Raw genomic sequence first — 16601 nt, 5'->3', positions numbered from 1 at the left:
ACTGGAAACGAAAATAAATGAACTCGCTCAATGGCTGTATTGTGCATGCGTTCGGCACATGACATGATTATGCATTTCTGTTTTTAATTTTTTTTATCTGCAGCTATATTTTTTATTCGCACGATCGTTTTGTCGACAGACGACTGAATCTGAATCACAAACCATTGACCACAGGATGGGTGAAGTTCATTCACTGGGTTCTATAAAATTCGAACAACACAACAACAATAAAAGAAACATTTTTTAAATTCAGATTTTTTTTTTATTTTTGCAAGGCAAATTTATTTTCATTCAAAATCCCAAGACCGGAATTAAGGGTGCAAATTTACAAAAACGTGTAACTCCATATGTCAGTCGACCTGCTAACCTAATTTTTTCCTGTGGTTTGGTATTGAACCCAATCATCAGTCACAGTAAAAATAAAACTTGTTGTCATATATATATTTTTTTTTTGCAACAACCATGGTAAATTTTGTTGTAAATTTTAGTTGCTCCAAGTTCAGTTGCAGTTTTTCATTTCATATCAGCTGGGTATGGAAACACGAAGAAGAAGAAGCAGATATTGCAAAAATGTTTATTTAACGTTGTTATTTGTTTAAGATACGTTTATTTCATATTTCTTGGTTTTATTTACATAGTGAATTCTAATCAGATAACATTGGTAATTACACTGGCGTACAAAAAACCCAATGAGGAAAGTAGTAAAGTCGGATCGACTATATGATATTCCTTTACCACTTTGGCTATATTCAAGAAATACATCCTTACAGACATTGAAGGACCTTTTGAAGGACCATTGACATGAAATTCTACAAAGTTAAATATGTGCTCTGTGTCTATATGTGAACCGACTTAACCCAATGATCAATAACCGGATATATTTGTATAAGGTATATACATATTTTTAATCAGCGTAAAATTCTCCGTCTTTCTGTTGTAATCACTCTAGCGTCTAAACGAATTGAGATAGATCGCCAAAATTTGGCATAAATTTGTCTCTTGTCTGCAGGTTCGAAAATGAGCTTTATCGGTCCACGTACCAAATGTCTCCACTAAAAATTATTAAAATCGGTCCACTTTTTCGGGTAGCCGCCATGTAACGGTTAACCCAAACCAGTTTCGATACGTTGCGCGTAATGTTGAGCCAATCGGACACACTTTATATCTTTGGTGCACCATTTGCGAAAAATCGGACGAACATATATATGGGAGCTATATTTACATCTGAACCGATTTCAGGCACACGTTAGTCTATTCTAACTTCGGTACGTTGTGCAAAATTTCGTGTCAATCGGCCTAAATTTGACTCTTTGTTGCACCATTTGCTTAAAATCGGACGATATTATATATGAGAGCTATATCGAAATCTGAACCGATTTCAATAAAACTTGGCACACGTTAGTCTATCCTAACTTCAGTGCGTTGTGCAAAATTTCGTGCAAATCCACATAAGTTTGACTCTTTGTTGCACCATTTGCTTAAAATCGGACGATAATATATATGGGAGCTATATCTAAAACTGAACCGATTTCAATATAAGTTGGTATACGTTAGTCTATCCTAGCTTAAGTACGTTGTGCAAAATTTCGTGGCAATCGACATAATTTTGACTCTTTGCTAAAAATCGGACGAAAATATATAATATATATATGGGAGCTTTATCTAAATCTGAACCGATTTTTCCCAATTTCAATAGGGTTCGTCACTGGGCCAATAACCCAAGTCCCTATATATCCTCCGATTTTCACGAAATTTGGCATAACGTACTGAATTAAGTCTAGAAAGATGTGTGTTAAATTTCCTGAAAATCGGTTCAGATTTAGATATAGCTCCCATATATGTTTTCGTCCGATTTTAGGTAAATGATGCATCAAAGTCCCTTTATATATTCGATTTGCACTAAATTTGGCACAGGGTACTGACTTAAGTCTAGAACGATGTGTGTTAAATTTCGTGAAAATCGGTTGAGATTTAGATATAGCTCCCATATATATTTTCGTCCGATTTTAGGTAAATGGTGCACCAAAGTCTCCATATATGCTTCGATTTTCACGAAATTTGGCACAGGGTACTGACTTAAGTCTAGAACGATGTGTGTTAAATTTCGTGAAAATCGGTTGAGATAGCTCCCATATATATTTTCGTCCGATTTTAGGTCAATGGTGCACCAAAGTCCCTATATAGCGTTCTGAATTAAGTCTATAACGATGTGTGTTAAATTTCGTATATATATATATATATATATATTGGTCCGATGTTATGTAAATGGTGCACCAACGTTCCTATATATCAGCGGTCGGCAACATATACATATGCATTTGTTTGGTCACACAGACACAAAGTGTGCGAGAGTAACTTTCGCTCTCTCGACAAGCTTCGTCTGCAATAATACATTGCTACGATGAAAATCATAAAAACAAGCGACAGCACAACCACCTTCATCAGTAGCTCAAAAGAGTGAGTGCACATGTGCGCCGAAATGCCGAGGCATGCTATATATCCTTCGATTTGCACGAAATTTGGATTTATAAATAAATGGAGAATTCAAAATATGGGCGAATGCACAAAACATACTGAAGTAAATGTAACCTAACATGTGACAAGTTTCGATGAAATCGGTTTAGATTTCGATATTTTGCTTTAAATGTATTTACATAATTTTGTCCCATTGTAAGAAGTAACTCTATATCTGACCAAAATTTAGTATAGGTTGCAGAATGACAGGTTTAGTTTCATGTTAATGGCCCTCAAAAGTTGCGACGTCTGTTAGGATTCCATCTGTTGAATATACCTAGAGTGGTGAAGGGTATCATATAGTCGGCCCCATCCGACTTTACTACTTTCCTTACTGGTTTTTAATAAAAATTTTCAAACACCCCTCGTTATTTTAATTCAAATTTCAATTTTGTTACCATGTCTAATTAAAAAGTAAATAAAAACTACACATGGCGCCATCACGCTATCGACTAATGCATAATCATTCAAAATTGAAATTTATAAAGACCCGTTCCGTGAATAGCTATACTCCAGAATATGCCATAAATCAAACATTTTTACCAGGCAACTATAAAAAATAGTATTTTGATGAAATCGTATGATTGACCATCATAATAATGTTATAGTCAAGCTGTGAGATAAGAGGAGAATTTTATCACCCCATCACCCCAATACAAATATATTTGACTTCATCTTTTATTTTCAAAAAATGTATATTTCATAATTCACACACAGAAATAGCATCGAATCGGAAGTGAATTACCTACCTAGATGCTTGTTTCCGAACAAACAAAACAACCTATAAAAAAATTAGAAAACAATTTCGAAAAAAAATATATATATTCTGCAGCAGACTCTATGTCGCCATGACAATTTTATTGTTTTAAAAAATATCTTCATTTGTATTAGGCAATAAAACAAAAAAATAAAAACGTTATTCAATTTATTTAATAGCAAAAAAAATATGGTGACACACACACCAACCAATTTTACGAGGAGTGTTGGTAAAGTCTGGAAGAGAATTTAAAAATCAAAAATTTGGAGAAAAAGATTGGAGGACATAGATTCCTAAATTTAATCCCTTTCATCAGACCTGTGTAGTACTATTTTTCCAAATTTCCGCATTTTTTTAATTTAAATTTTGAATACATTCCTCGTAGCGGAATTGACTAAATCGCCAAACAAAAATCGACTGATAAAATTATTTTTAAAATAGAAGTATTTATATTCTTGTCTCTTCTCCAATAAATTATTAGAAAGTTTTGTTTTCTTCCAATTTTTTTTTTAATTTAATTTGCTTTGAGATTGACGTCATGTCGGCCCCAAATTAATCTCAAAGCAAATCATAATAATAATAATTTCCTTATCAAATTGCATTATTTTTCCTTTCAGCAAATGCTATTTATTTTTTTTTTAATTTAATATAATATATTTTTTTATTTTATATTCACACGTTATCACCTCAATAATATTCTAAATCCATTCTTCTAGAAACATGGTTTAATAAACTTCGAAGCAAACATCAAAAGAACGGAAATATTTTGTTTGGGGAAAAATACATATTTACTTTCGTGGATTGGTGGATTGCGCCAAAAAAGAAAAAAAACAACGAACAAAGAACCAATGAACTGTCACCTTAGCGGACGGAGACAAAATAAACAAACTGATTAATTGAAAATACGTAATTCAGAATATTTTTTTTTTTTAAATATATAACAAATCAAATGTTTGAAATTAAAACAAGGAATGGGGGAAATAAACTCGAAAAAGCCAAACATTGGAATTAAAAAAAAGCAGGAGTGGATTTTTTTTTTTAATATTTTTTCAAGGCTTAACAAAAGGCCTGGATACTCTACCCAACTATGTTGTCAGCTTTGTGCAGCCCCAAGAGTTTGTAACGCCTCGAAATATTGGCCAAAGACACACCTTTATGTATACCGATCGTCATATCTCGACTAGCTGAGTCGATCTAGACATGTGTGCCCGTCCGTCCGTCTGTCCATTATAATTTGTAAACACGATACAGGCCACAGTTATGGACCAATCTTTACGAAATTTTGCATATAGGATGGGTTCTGGCGAATGAAGACCCCTATTCTTTTTAGGGATGAAATGGAACAAATACTTAATTTTTGTCTGATTTTCTGGTCGCTCCAGAGGCCTCAAATTTGGCCCAAACATCGCGAGTTTTTACATGGAAAAGGAGATGGGGTCAAAGAATAAGCATGCCTCTTTTGATAAAGATCGGTCAATATTTAGCGGGTCGAATGGACCCAGACTTTTGTGTGAAAAATGACAACTTTATATTCTATGACAAATATATTTACCCGAAAAACATGGATCCGATAAGTTGATAGTACATCCAAGGGGAGTAGTTAACCTTTAAATTGATACCAATTATATTGTCGTATGAATTCGGATGTAGGAGTTACACTTAAATATTTACAGGTGCTTACATATTCAGATATTATTTAGTAACCCATTACCACCCTAGAGGGCGAAAATATAGCGCTGATCGCTTTGATATTTTCCATGAGGATCCAGGTATGATCAAGGACAACGCCAATAATTTTCGGTGACGAATACTTAATTTGTTGTATTTTTTTCGAGTCGATGCCAATAAGAAGCTGAACCGCACAACACAACCCACGGTGTAGAGAATCTGGACAATTAATTAGAAGGGCTGTACTGAATATGAGTAGTAATATTCGGAAAATATGTCAGTGTAATGAAGAGGTGCTGTTGACCTCTAATCGGGCTAGTGGGAGCAAATATCACGAAATATTGCCCAGGTTCGAAATAAACATCCGCAGAAAGTTAGAGTTCCATGGTAGTTGTGTAGGGTATCATATGGTCGGTCCCGTCCAACTATACTGCTCCGTTCATTGGTTTAAAAATATTTTTTTACAGACTTAACAAAAGGCCTGGATTTTTTAAAAATATTTTTTTCAAAGCTTAACAAAAGGCCTGGATAGCTATGGGTCTTTAGTGCACCATTTACTTAAAATCGGATGAAAGTATATATAGGAGCTATATGTAAATCTGAACCAATTTCAAGACAATTTGGCACACGAAAAGTTATAATAAGTTCAGTACATTGTACAAAAATTGTGTGCCGATCGGCCAAACTCGGGTCGGCCAAATATATATTGGGTCTTTGGGGCACCATTTACATAAAATCGGACGAAAATATATATGTATATGAGAGCTATATCTAACTCGGAACCGATTTTCACGAAACTTAGCACACATCATTATAGACTAAATTCAATACGCTGTGCCAAATTTCATGCAAATCGAAAGGTATATAGGGTCTTTGGTAGACCATTTACATAAAACCGGACAAAACTATATGTGGGAGCTATATCTAAATCTGTACCGAATTTCAGGAAACTTAGCACACATCATTCTACTCCTTATTCAGTACGCTATGCCAAATTTCGTGCAAATCGAAAGATATATAAGGACTTTCGTGCACCATTTACATAATATCGGACGAAAATATATATGGGAGTTATATCTAAATCTGAACCGATTTTCACGAAACTTAGCACACATCATTTTAGACTTAATTCAGTACGCTATGCCGAAATTCGTGCAAATCGAAAGACATATAAGGACTTTGGTGCACAAAACTATACATGGGAGCTTTATCTAAATCTGAACCGATTTTCACGAAACTTAGCACACGTCATTCTAGACTCAATTCTGTACGATATGCCAAATTTCGTGCAAATCAAAGATTGGCAGGGACTTTGGTGCACCATTTACCTTAAATCGGACGAAAATATATTTGGGATCTATATCTAAATCAGCACCGATGTTCTTCAATTTCAATAGGGTTCATCCTTGGGCCAAATAAGTGACTTGTGCCGAATTTCATCCAAATCGGATTATAAATGCGACCTGTATATTGTTTACAATTTAACATCTACAGACGGACAGACGAACGGAAGGACGGACGGACATGCATAAATCAATTCAGAAAGTGATTCCATGCATATTCTCAAAAGGTACCATGGGTCTATCTCGATTCCTTTTGCCTGTTGCAAACATATACGCAAAGACATAATACCCTGTACCACAGTGTGGTGAGGGTATACATATTGTATCCATTCGCGATATCACCACAACTGTGTCGGGTCACTGATCACCATGGACTTTGTTTGATATCGCTTTGTTGTTGTTGTGCTACTTGAACTTTGAAGAGGATACGCAAAAGCAGTTAAACAAAATATCTGTTGAGAATGCTAAAGAAAGGCATAGGCCCAACAAACGATAAAGGAGGTTATTACACTTGTTGTTGTTGTTGAGTTTTTTTTGTTGAACTCATTTCAAATTGTTCTTGGGAATTTCCAATGCGTTCTAGGTGCCAGGTTGCGCATAAAATTTTGTTCAGTTGCCAATAACGATTTAGGAAATTTTCACGATTTTATATACCAGAATAAAATTAAAAATTGATTTTTTCGAACCCTGTTCCGAGGATAAATACGTCACTTTTGCGATGAAATCACACTGGACACGCGTCTGCTAAGTGATCACTGATCAGCCAACAGCCAAGCAGTCAGCAGTTGCCTGCCTGGCTGCGGTAATGATAAACGATTTCGCTTTTATTTCGTTTTTTTTTTTTTTTTTTTTTGACAAAATTATGGATGAATGATCGGCTGCCCCCAAAAATGTGGTTCTTGGTAATGCACAAACACACACACACATACGTCTAATATTTTTGAATTCTATATAAATTATTTACGTATCTCTCCTAGCTAGGTGCCATGCCGAGTCGTTGCTCGACATGTTTGGTAGATACTTTTTTGTTAACGATTTGTTTATATTGTATAATATATTGTTGTTGTTGTTTTCCACTTTGTTATTATTTTGGGGGTTCCGTTCACAATGACAAGTTTTGCAGTTAGCCACCTATCCCCCCCCCCAACCCCACCTACACCATGCGGTGTTGTGGGATTTATTCTATCGGTTTTTGTTTTGTTCTATTGAATTCGAAAAATTATTTTTTTTTCAATGCTAAAATTGTTGCTGTTTAATTGTGGGAGGTTTGACGACAATTTACAATGCTTGTTCTATGAGCGATGACAGTGGGTACTACTCAAAATGAGACACTATGGACCCACATCTATTGGTAAGAGGAGAATGCAACCAATTCTTCCGATTTTTAAGGGAAATATAACTACCACGTCCAAAAGGATTGACGCAAATTTGTAACCCATATTTTTGGAGGTGCATTATATCGGATGGTATCCACTGTACTCTATTCGATTTTGGCTAAATGAATGTTAATTTGTTTAACATGAGAATTTGAAAATTGTTGGCGTGTGACAAAAATACCGAAAATAATTCTCTCAAACAAAGTGAATACAAATTGAAGGGTTCAATAAATTAAAAAAAACACACACACAAATGGAATAGGTTACTGATCATCTATTTATAGATTATGCCAATTCACCTGTACTAATCGATAATAGGATAGGATGATTTTTTTATTACATTGTCAAAGACATTCAAAGTTAAAAACTAAACAAAAAATAACAAACATAATAATATTAGAGCAAAAGACGGGAATTGTTGATGATTTTTTAAAATTTTTTCAAACCTAGATTTTTTAAAAAATATTTTTTTTATAATTTTTTTTTATAAAAATATTTTTTTTATAAAATTATTCGGTTAAAAAATATTTTTTATAAAAATATTTGGAGGCGTGGATTTTTTAAAGAATTTTTTTAAAGGACCATCCAACAAGGCGTGGATTTTTTAAGAATTTTTTTTAAGGGCCATCCAACAAGGCGTGGATTTGTTAAAGGACCATCCAACAAGGCGTGGATTTTTTAAAGGACCATCCAACAAGGCGTGGATTTTTTAAAGGACCATCCAACAAGGCGTGGATTTTTTAAAGGACCATCCAACAAGGCGTGGATTTTTTAAAAAATTTGTTTAAGGATTTTTTAAGGACCATCCAACAAGGCGTGGATTTTTTAAAGAATTTTTTTTAAGGACCATCCAACAAGGCGTGGATTTTTTAAAGAATTTTTTTAAGGGCCATCCAACAAGGCCTGTATGTTTTTAAGGGTCATCCAACAAGGCCTGGATTTGTTTGTGGATTTTTTAAGGGCCATCCAACAAGGCGTGGGTTTTTATAAGATTTTGTTTAAGGTCCATCCAACAAGGCATGGATTTTTTTAAGAATTTTTTTAAATGTTTTTTTCAAGCCGTGGATTTTTTACAAATATTTTTTTAAGGCGTGGATTTTTTAAACATATTTTTCAAGGCGTGGATTTTTTACAAATATTTTTTCAAGTCGTGGATTCTTTAAAAATATTTTTTCAAGGCGTGGATTTTTTACAAATATTTTTTCAAGGCGTGGATTTAAAAAAAATATTTTTTAAGGCGTGGATTTTTTAAAAATATTTTTTATGGCGTGGATTTTAAAAAAATATTTTTTAAGGCGTGGATTTAAAAAAATATTTTTTAAGGCGTGGATTTTTTAAAAATATATTTTAAGGCGTGGATTTAAAAAAAAATTTAAGGCGTGGATTTAAAAAAAAATTTAAGGCGTGGATTTAAAAAAAATTTAAGGCGTGGATTTTTAAAAAATATATATTTAAGGCGTGGATTCAAAATAAATATATTTTTAAGGCGTGGATTTTTAAAAAATATATATTTAAGGCGTGGATTCAAAATAAATATATTTTTAAGGCGTGGATTTTTAAAAAATATTTTTTAAGGCGTGGATTTTTTAAAAATATATTTTAAGGCGTGGATTTAAAAAAAAATTTAAGGCGTGGATTTTTAAAAAATATTTTTTAAGGCGTGGATTTTTAAAAAATATTTTTTAAGGCGTGGATTTTTAAAAAATATTTTTTAAGACGTGGATTTAAAAAAAATATTTTTTAAGGCGTGGATTTTTTAAAAATATATTTTAAGGCGTGGATTTAAAATAAATATATTTTTTAAGGCGTGGATTTTTAAAAAATATTTTTTAAGGCGTGGATTTTTTAAAAATATATTTTAAGGCGTGGATTTAAAAAAAAATTCCAGGCGTCGTTTAAAAAAAAAAATTCAGGCGTGGATTAAAAAAAAATTCCAGGCGTGGATTTTTTTAAAAAAAATTTAAGGCGTGGATTTTTTAAAAAATATTTTTTAAGGCGTGGATTTTTAAAAAATATTTTTTAAGGCGTGGATTTAAAAAAAATATTTTTTAAGGCGTGGATTTAAAAAAAATATTTTTTAAGGCGTGGATTTTTTAAAAATTTATTTTAAGGCGTGGATTTAAAAAAAAAATTAAGGCGTGGATTTAAAAAAAAATATTTTTTAAGGCGTGGATTTTTTAAAAATATATTTTAAGGCGTGGATTTAAAAAAAAAATTAAGGTGTGGATTTTTAAAAAATATTTTTTAAGGCGTGGATTTTTAAAAAATATTTTTTTAAGGCGTGGATTTTTAAAAAATATTTTTTAAGGCGTGGATTTTTAAAAAATATTTTTTAAGGCGTGGATTTTTAAAAAATATTTTTAAGGCGTGGATTTTTAAAAAATATTTTTTAAGGCGTGGATTTTTAGAAAATATTTTTTAAGGCGTGGATTTAAAAAAAATATTTTTTAAGGCGTGGATTTTAAAAAAATATTTTTTAAGGCGTGGATTTTAAAAAAATATTTTTTAAGGCGTGGATTTTAAAAAAATATTTTTTAAGGCGTGGATTTTAAAAAAATATTTTTAAGGCGTGGATTTTAGAAAAATATTTTTTAAGGCGTGGATTTTAAAAAAATATTTTTTTCGGTTTTTTGGTTTTTAGAAGGAAATGCTTCTGAAATCCAAACTTGATCTATAATTAAATTCCGGAGGCATTTAAATATAACTGAATTAACATTTACGATTCAACAGTTTTCATTCAGAACCTGTTGTTTTGATATTGGAATTATCGAATCTAATGACGACAATAGTAGTGACCATTGTACGAGTAGTAGCTCAGCGAATTGCTAACAGTAGCCAATGAACAACTAATGCGAACCTCTCGCTTAGCATAACCAAACGAGTAAACTGGACTGGAAATTCGTCTTTGAAACCAAGTATGGCTTATTGAATATCAATGAATTTATTAGTTCATTTAATAAACAAAACAAATGTTGAGAATTTAAAAAATTAAAACTTGAAGCATAAAAATACCTGGATACACCTGTATTTTGAATAATCAATCAATTTAATGCTAGTGAATAAAAAAATTTTGAGCGCATTCTTGATATGAAGTATTTGAGATAAATTTGTTATAATTTGAAATCCATAAACATTTTCCAAAAATATATATTTTTTTTAATTTTTTACAAGGTCACCACGACCTTGAACTTTGATTTTTTCTTTCGAACTCGTGTGTGTGCGTTTTTTTTTTTTTGCTTTTTTATATGTGTTGCATGGAATTTAGATTTGTAACAAAAATTATTTTTAATAATTTTTTTTTATTGAACTTGTTTGTGACTTGTATGCATTGTTGTTGTTTTCATTTTCATGCTGTTGTTGCAATGGTTATTGTGTCATTATTTTTAAGTTCTTATCGGTAAAGTGTTTATTTGCATTTTGTGTTACTGCAGACAGTGCAGCCGAAAAGGGTGATCTCTGGTGGAATAATGAAAAGATTTGTTGGAAAAAATAAGACAAGCGAAATGTGCTGAAGGGAGTCCTTTCGGACGAGCTGAAGAGTGTCTTCATAAACGACCTCTTCATAGAAGACCTTTATATAGCAACTGAGCGGAGCCCTTATAGACGAGCTGAAACAGTCTGAAGGAATTCTTTATAGACAAGTTATAGAAAGTATGTTAACCTAACATTTAGACACATATATTTTTTAATAATAATACTTTTATTTATATATTTTCGGTTATTTATTTATTTTATTTTTATGGCATTGTTTTTATTTTTTGTGAAACCAAAAAATTCGCAATTTCCGTCCTTCAAAAACTATACAATGCACTTTTCGATTTTGTTCGCATTTTTCACAGGCACGCTTGATGTTTGTTTCAATAACTTCCAACTCAGAACCCCTCTAAAGGCAGGTGCCGTGAAATGCCTGTACAAAAAAGTCGAATACACAACTACCAACCTCTCATGGAATGAGAACATTTTTTTCCTAAAGTCAAAAGAGCAGACAGTCACAACAACAATTATCAAGCTATAAAATATATAACGAAAATAAAATAAAAAAATAGCGGAGAAAAAATCGAATTACAAGCCATGAATGAAATCAGCAAATGATAGATTAATGCCACCACCAGCAACGAAGCTAAGCTATAACAACAACAACAACAAAAATATATATAATTGATTAAAATATTGCATGCAAATTATGAAATTGGAATTTTATTCTAGGTTCTTAGCAGCAGTATTTTTTTTCTAATCAACTGAAAACGAAAACTGATAGTCGCCGTCAACCCATATGTCAGCTGTCTGCTTAGGCCAAGAAATGGGTTCTGTTCTATATTTTTCTAAACAGAGATACATTTTTAAATGATTAAAAATAGTTGAAAACCCAGTGAGCGGAGCAGTATAGGCGGACGGGGCCGACCATACGATACCCTACACAACTACGACGGAGTTCTAACATTCTGCGGGTGTTTATTCCGAACCTGGGCAATATTTCGTGACATTTGCATCCTCTTGCCCGATTAGAGGCCAACAGCACCTCTTCCATACACTGTCATATTTTCCGAATATTTTTAATATTCAGTACAGCCCTTCTAATTTCTTGTCCAGATTGCCTTCACCGTGGGATGTATGGTGACGTTCGGCTTATAACTGTGGCCTATAGATCGATTCGAAAAATACAAAAAAATAAGTTTTGAGTCCACTTCATCCACAAATTATTATCTGATCATCACCGAAAATTATAGAGGTTGTGCTTGACCATAATTGGAACCTCATGGAACCTCATTTCAAAGCGATCAGCGCTATATTTCCGCACTGCAGTGTGGTAATGTGTTACTAAATAATATACGAATAAGTGAGCACCTGTAAATATTTAAGTGTAACCACCACATCCGAGTACATACGACAATAAAATTATCAATTTATAGGCCAACCACTCCTCTTGGATATACTATACACTTCTCGAGGGTAAATATATACGCTATAGAATACAAATTTTGTAATTTTTCTCACAAAAGTCAGAGTCTATTTGACCCGCTAAATATTGGCCGATCTTTATCAAAAGCGGCATGCTTATTCTTCGACCCGATCCCCTTCTCGCGATGTTTGGGACATAATTGCGGCCTCTGGAGCAAACAGAAAATCAGACAAAAATAAAGTTCTTTGTCCATTTCCACCCCTAACTATTAACCGATCTTTACCGTAAACAATAGGGGTCTTCATTGGCCAGAACTCATCCTTCATGCAAAATTTCGTTAAATTGGTTCATAACTGTGGCCTGTATCGTGTTTACAAATTATATTGGACAGCCGGCGGACGACGGACACACATGTCTAGATCGACTCAGCTAGTCGAAATATGACGATCGGTATACTTAAAGGTGGGTCTAGGACCAGTATTTCACGGTGTTACAAACATTTGGGGCTGCACAAAGCTATTATACCCTGACAACATAGTTGTGTAGGGTATAAAAATAATATTTTTTTATTTTTTAAAAAATATATTCCCCTAGCTCTGTTGAGACATCCTCAGCTCAGCTCATGTATAAGGACTAACTTCACGTCGTCTGTACAGACCCATATCACCACATCTGTTAAAGACGTCCTCCAAATTGTCTAAAAGAGATGGCATTTAGTTCATCTTTGAAAGACCCCCTGCTTCAGCTCATCTATGAAAGACTCTCTGCTTTAACTAGTTTATGGAAGATTTGTCTGTAAAGACTCTTCTTCTTCTAAGAACTCTCTTCAGATCGTCTATGAAAGACTGAATGCCTTCAGCTCTTCTATGAAAGAAACCCTTTAGCCGCTGTATGAACAATTTCCTTGAGCTCGTCTATAAAAACGTACTTCAGTTCGTCTTTAAAACATATCCTCTATGAATGACTCCCTCAACACGTCTATGAATATCGGCCTTCAGCTGGTCTGTAAAGACTCCCATTCATTTCGTCTATAAAGGCTCACTTCAGATATTCCCCTCAAGTCCTATATAATTTAATTATAACATAATCTGTTACGATTGTTTTGGATCATTTACTTTGTAAATATTCCAAATGATTGCAAAAATATAAATACTATTCAAAATAAATTAAAAAAATATAAATCATTGTCAGACTGCACTCAAATGCATTTTTATTTTATTTGTTTGTTCTGTTCGAGATGACGTTAATTCAGTCTTCCATTCATGGCAACAAACTGAGATTATTTGAAAATAAAATAAAAAAAACTTGTAACTTTACGAGAAGAGAGTGACTGACAGAGTTCAGAAAAGTCCAACGACTTGTTGCGGTGCGGCAACAAGAAAAAAGACCCCGACACGAGATACTGCGAAACAGAATTTACAATTAAATGTTCATACAAATAATTCTTATCTCAAGAAAAATTGTAACAAATAAAAAAAATAAGATTTTTTTAATAAAAAAATTACACAAAATGAAAAACATGTTTTTGTTTTTTTTCTTTTTTTCAAAATATTTTGTCAATATAATAAAAAAAAATTTCAATGAACATTGTAACACCAAGAATGGGTTGCTGAAGAATATTTGCCCAAGTCCCAACACGGTTATAGTGTTATTAATGTACTTTTTCTTAATTTCTTAAAAATTCTTATTAAATTGTTACCATGTACATACAAATTGTTGTAATTGTTACAAATTATCTAAGAAATTAGTAAACAAAACACTTGAAATGTGCCAACAAATTAATCAAAAGGGACAACTTATATGGCTTCAGAAATTAATGCCATATAACTGGCATGGAGACATGAAGAATTAATTGATTCCGCCGTATATATATAAATACAGATTTATTGAATGGGAGTTTTGCATTTGAAAATTGATATCACAAAAATAAATCAAACAAATATAAAGAACTTTACTTGTTCATTAGACTATTATATTAGCAGGCGCCTAAAAGTATGCTTTAAATTATGATCACTACTATCTTAAGGGAAAGCAAACAGAAGATCTTTAAGAAATATTTTTCAAGCTTAAAAAAATTTAAGGTTCTTTTTTAGCGACTCAAACAAGGCGTGGATTTTTTAAAGAATATTTTTTTAAGCTTCCACACAAGGCGTGGATTTTTTAAAGAATATTTTTTTAAGCTTCCACACAAGGCGTGGATTTTTTAAAGAATATTTTTTTAAGCTTCCACACAAGGCGTGTATTTTTTAAAGAATATTTTTTTAAGCTTCCACACAAGGCGTGGATTTTTTAAAGAATATTTTTTTAAGCTTCCACACAAGGCGTGGATTTTTTAAAGAATATATTTTTAAGCTTCCACACAAGGCGTGGATTTTTTAAAGAATATTTTTTTAAGCTTCCACACAAGGCGTGGATTTTTTAAAGAATATTTTTTTAAGCTTCCACACAAGGCGTGGATTTTTTAAAGAATATTTTTTTAAGCTTCCACACAAGGCGTGGATTTTTTAAAGAATATTTTTTTAAGCTTCCACACAAGGCGTGGATTTTTTAAAGAATATTTTTTAAGCTTCCACACAAGGCGTGTATTTTTTAAAGAATATTTTTTTAAGCTTCCACACAAGGCGTGGATTTTTTAAAGAATATTTTTTTAAGCTTCCACACAAGGCGTGGATTTTTTTAAAAATATTTTTTTAAGCTTCCACACAAGGCGTGGATTTTTTTTAAAAATATGTTTTTAAGCTTCCACACAAGGCGTGGATTTTTTTAAAAATATTTTTTTAAGCTTCCACACAAGGCGTGGATTTTTTAAAGAATATTTTTTTAAGCTTCCACAAGGCGTGGATTTTTTAAAGAATATTTTTTTAAGCTTCCACACAAGGCGTGGATTTTTTTAAAGAATATTTTTTTAAGCTTCCACACAAGGCGTGGATTTTTTAAAGAATATTTTTTTAAGCTTCCACACAAGGCGTGGATTTTTTAAAGAATATTTTTTTAAGCTTCAACACAAGGCGTGGATTTTTTTAAAGAATATTTTTTTAAGCTTCCACACAAGGCGTGGATTTTTTTAAAGAATATTTTTTCAAGCATCCACACAAGGCGTGGATTTTTTTAAAGAATATTTTTTTAAGCTTCCACACAAGGCGTGGATTTTTTTAAAGAATATTTTTTTAAGCTTCCACACAAGGCGTGGATTTTTTTAAAGAATATTTTTTTAAGCTTCCACACAAGGCGTGGATTTTTTTAAAGAATATTTTTTTAAGCTTCCACACAAGGCGTGGATTTTTTTAAAGAATATTTTTTTAAGCTTCCACACAAGGCGTGGATTTTTTTAAAGAATATTTTTTTAAGCTTCCACACAAGGCGTGGATTTTTTTAAAGAATATTTTTTTAAGCTTCCACACAAGGCGTGGATTTTTTTAAAGAATATTTTTTTAAGCTTCCACACAAGGCGTGGATTTTTTTAAAGAATATTTTTTTAAGCTTCCACACAAGGCGTGGATTTTTTTAAAGAATATTTTTTTAAGCTTCCACACAAGGCGTGGATTTTTTTAAAGAATATTTTTTTAAGCTTCCACACAAGGCGTGGATTTTTTTAAAGAATATTTTTTTAAGCTTCCACACAAGGCGTGGATTTTTTTAAAGAATATTTTTTTAAGCTTCCACACAAGGCGTGGATTTTTTTAAAGAATATTTTTCAGGGATCCACAAATAAGGCGTGGATTTTTTAAAGAATATTTTTTCAGGGATCCACAAATAAGGCGTGGATTTTTTAAAGAATATTTTTTCAGGGATCCACAAATAAGGAGTGGATTTTTTAAAGAATATTTTTTCAGGGATCCACAAATAAGGCGTGGATTTTTTAAAGAATATTTTTTCAGGGATCCACAAATAAGGCGTAGATTTTTTAAAGAATATTTTATCTAAGACCATCCACCATATTAATTTATTTTTGTAATAATTTTCATCATTCCTTACATGATTTTTTAATAATTTTAAAATTAATTTTATATTGTGTCAACGGAGCCAGAGTCTTATTGGCCAAC

The sequence above is a fragment of the Musca vetustissima genome, unplaced genomic scaffold (genome assembly GCF_032173495.1).
Source record: "Musca vetustissima isolate MV318-11 ecotype Yass unplaced genomic scaffold, APGP_CSIRO_Mvet_v1 utg7437, whole genome shotgun sequence".
NCBI lineage: Eukaryota > Metazoa > Arthropoda > Insecta > Diptera > Muscidae > Musca > Musca vetustissima.
Note: the sequence above shows the minus strand (reverse complement) of the source record.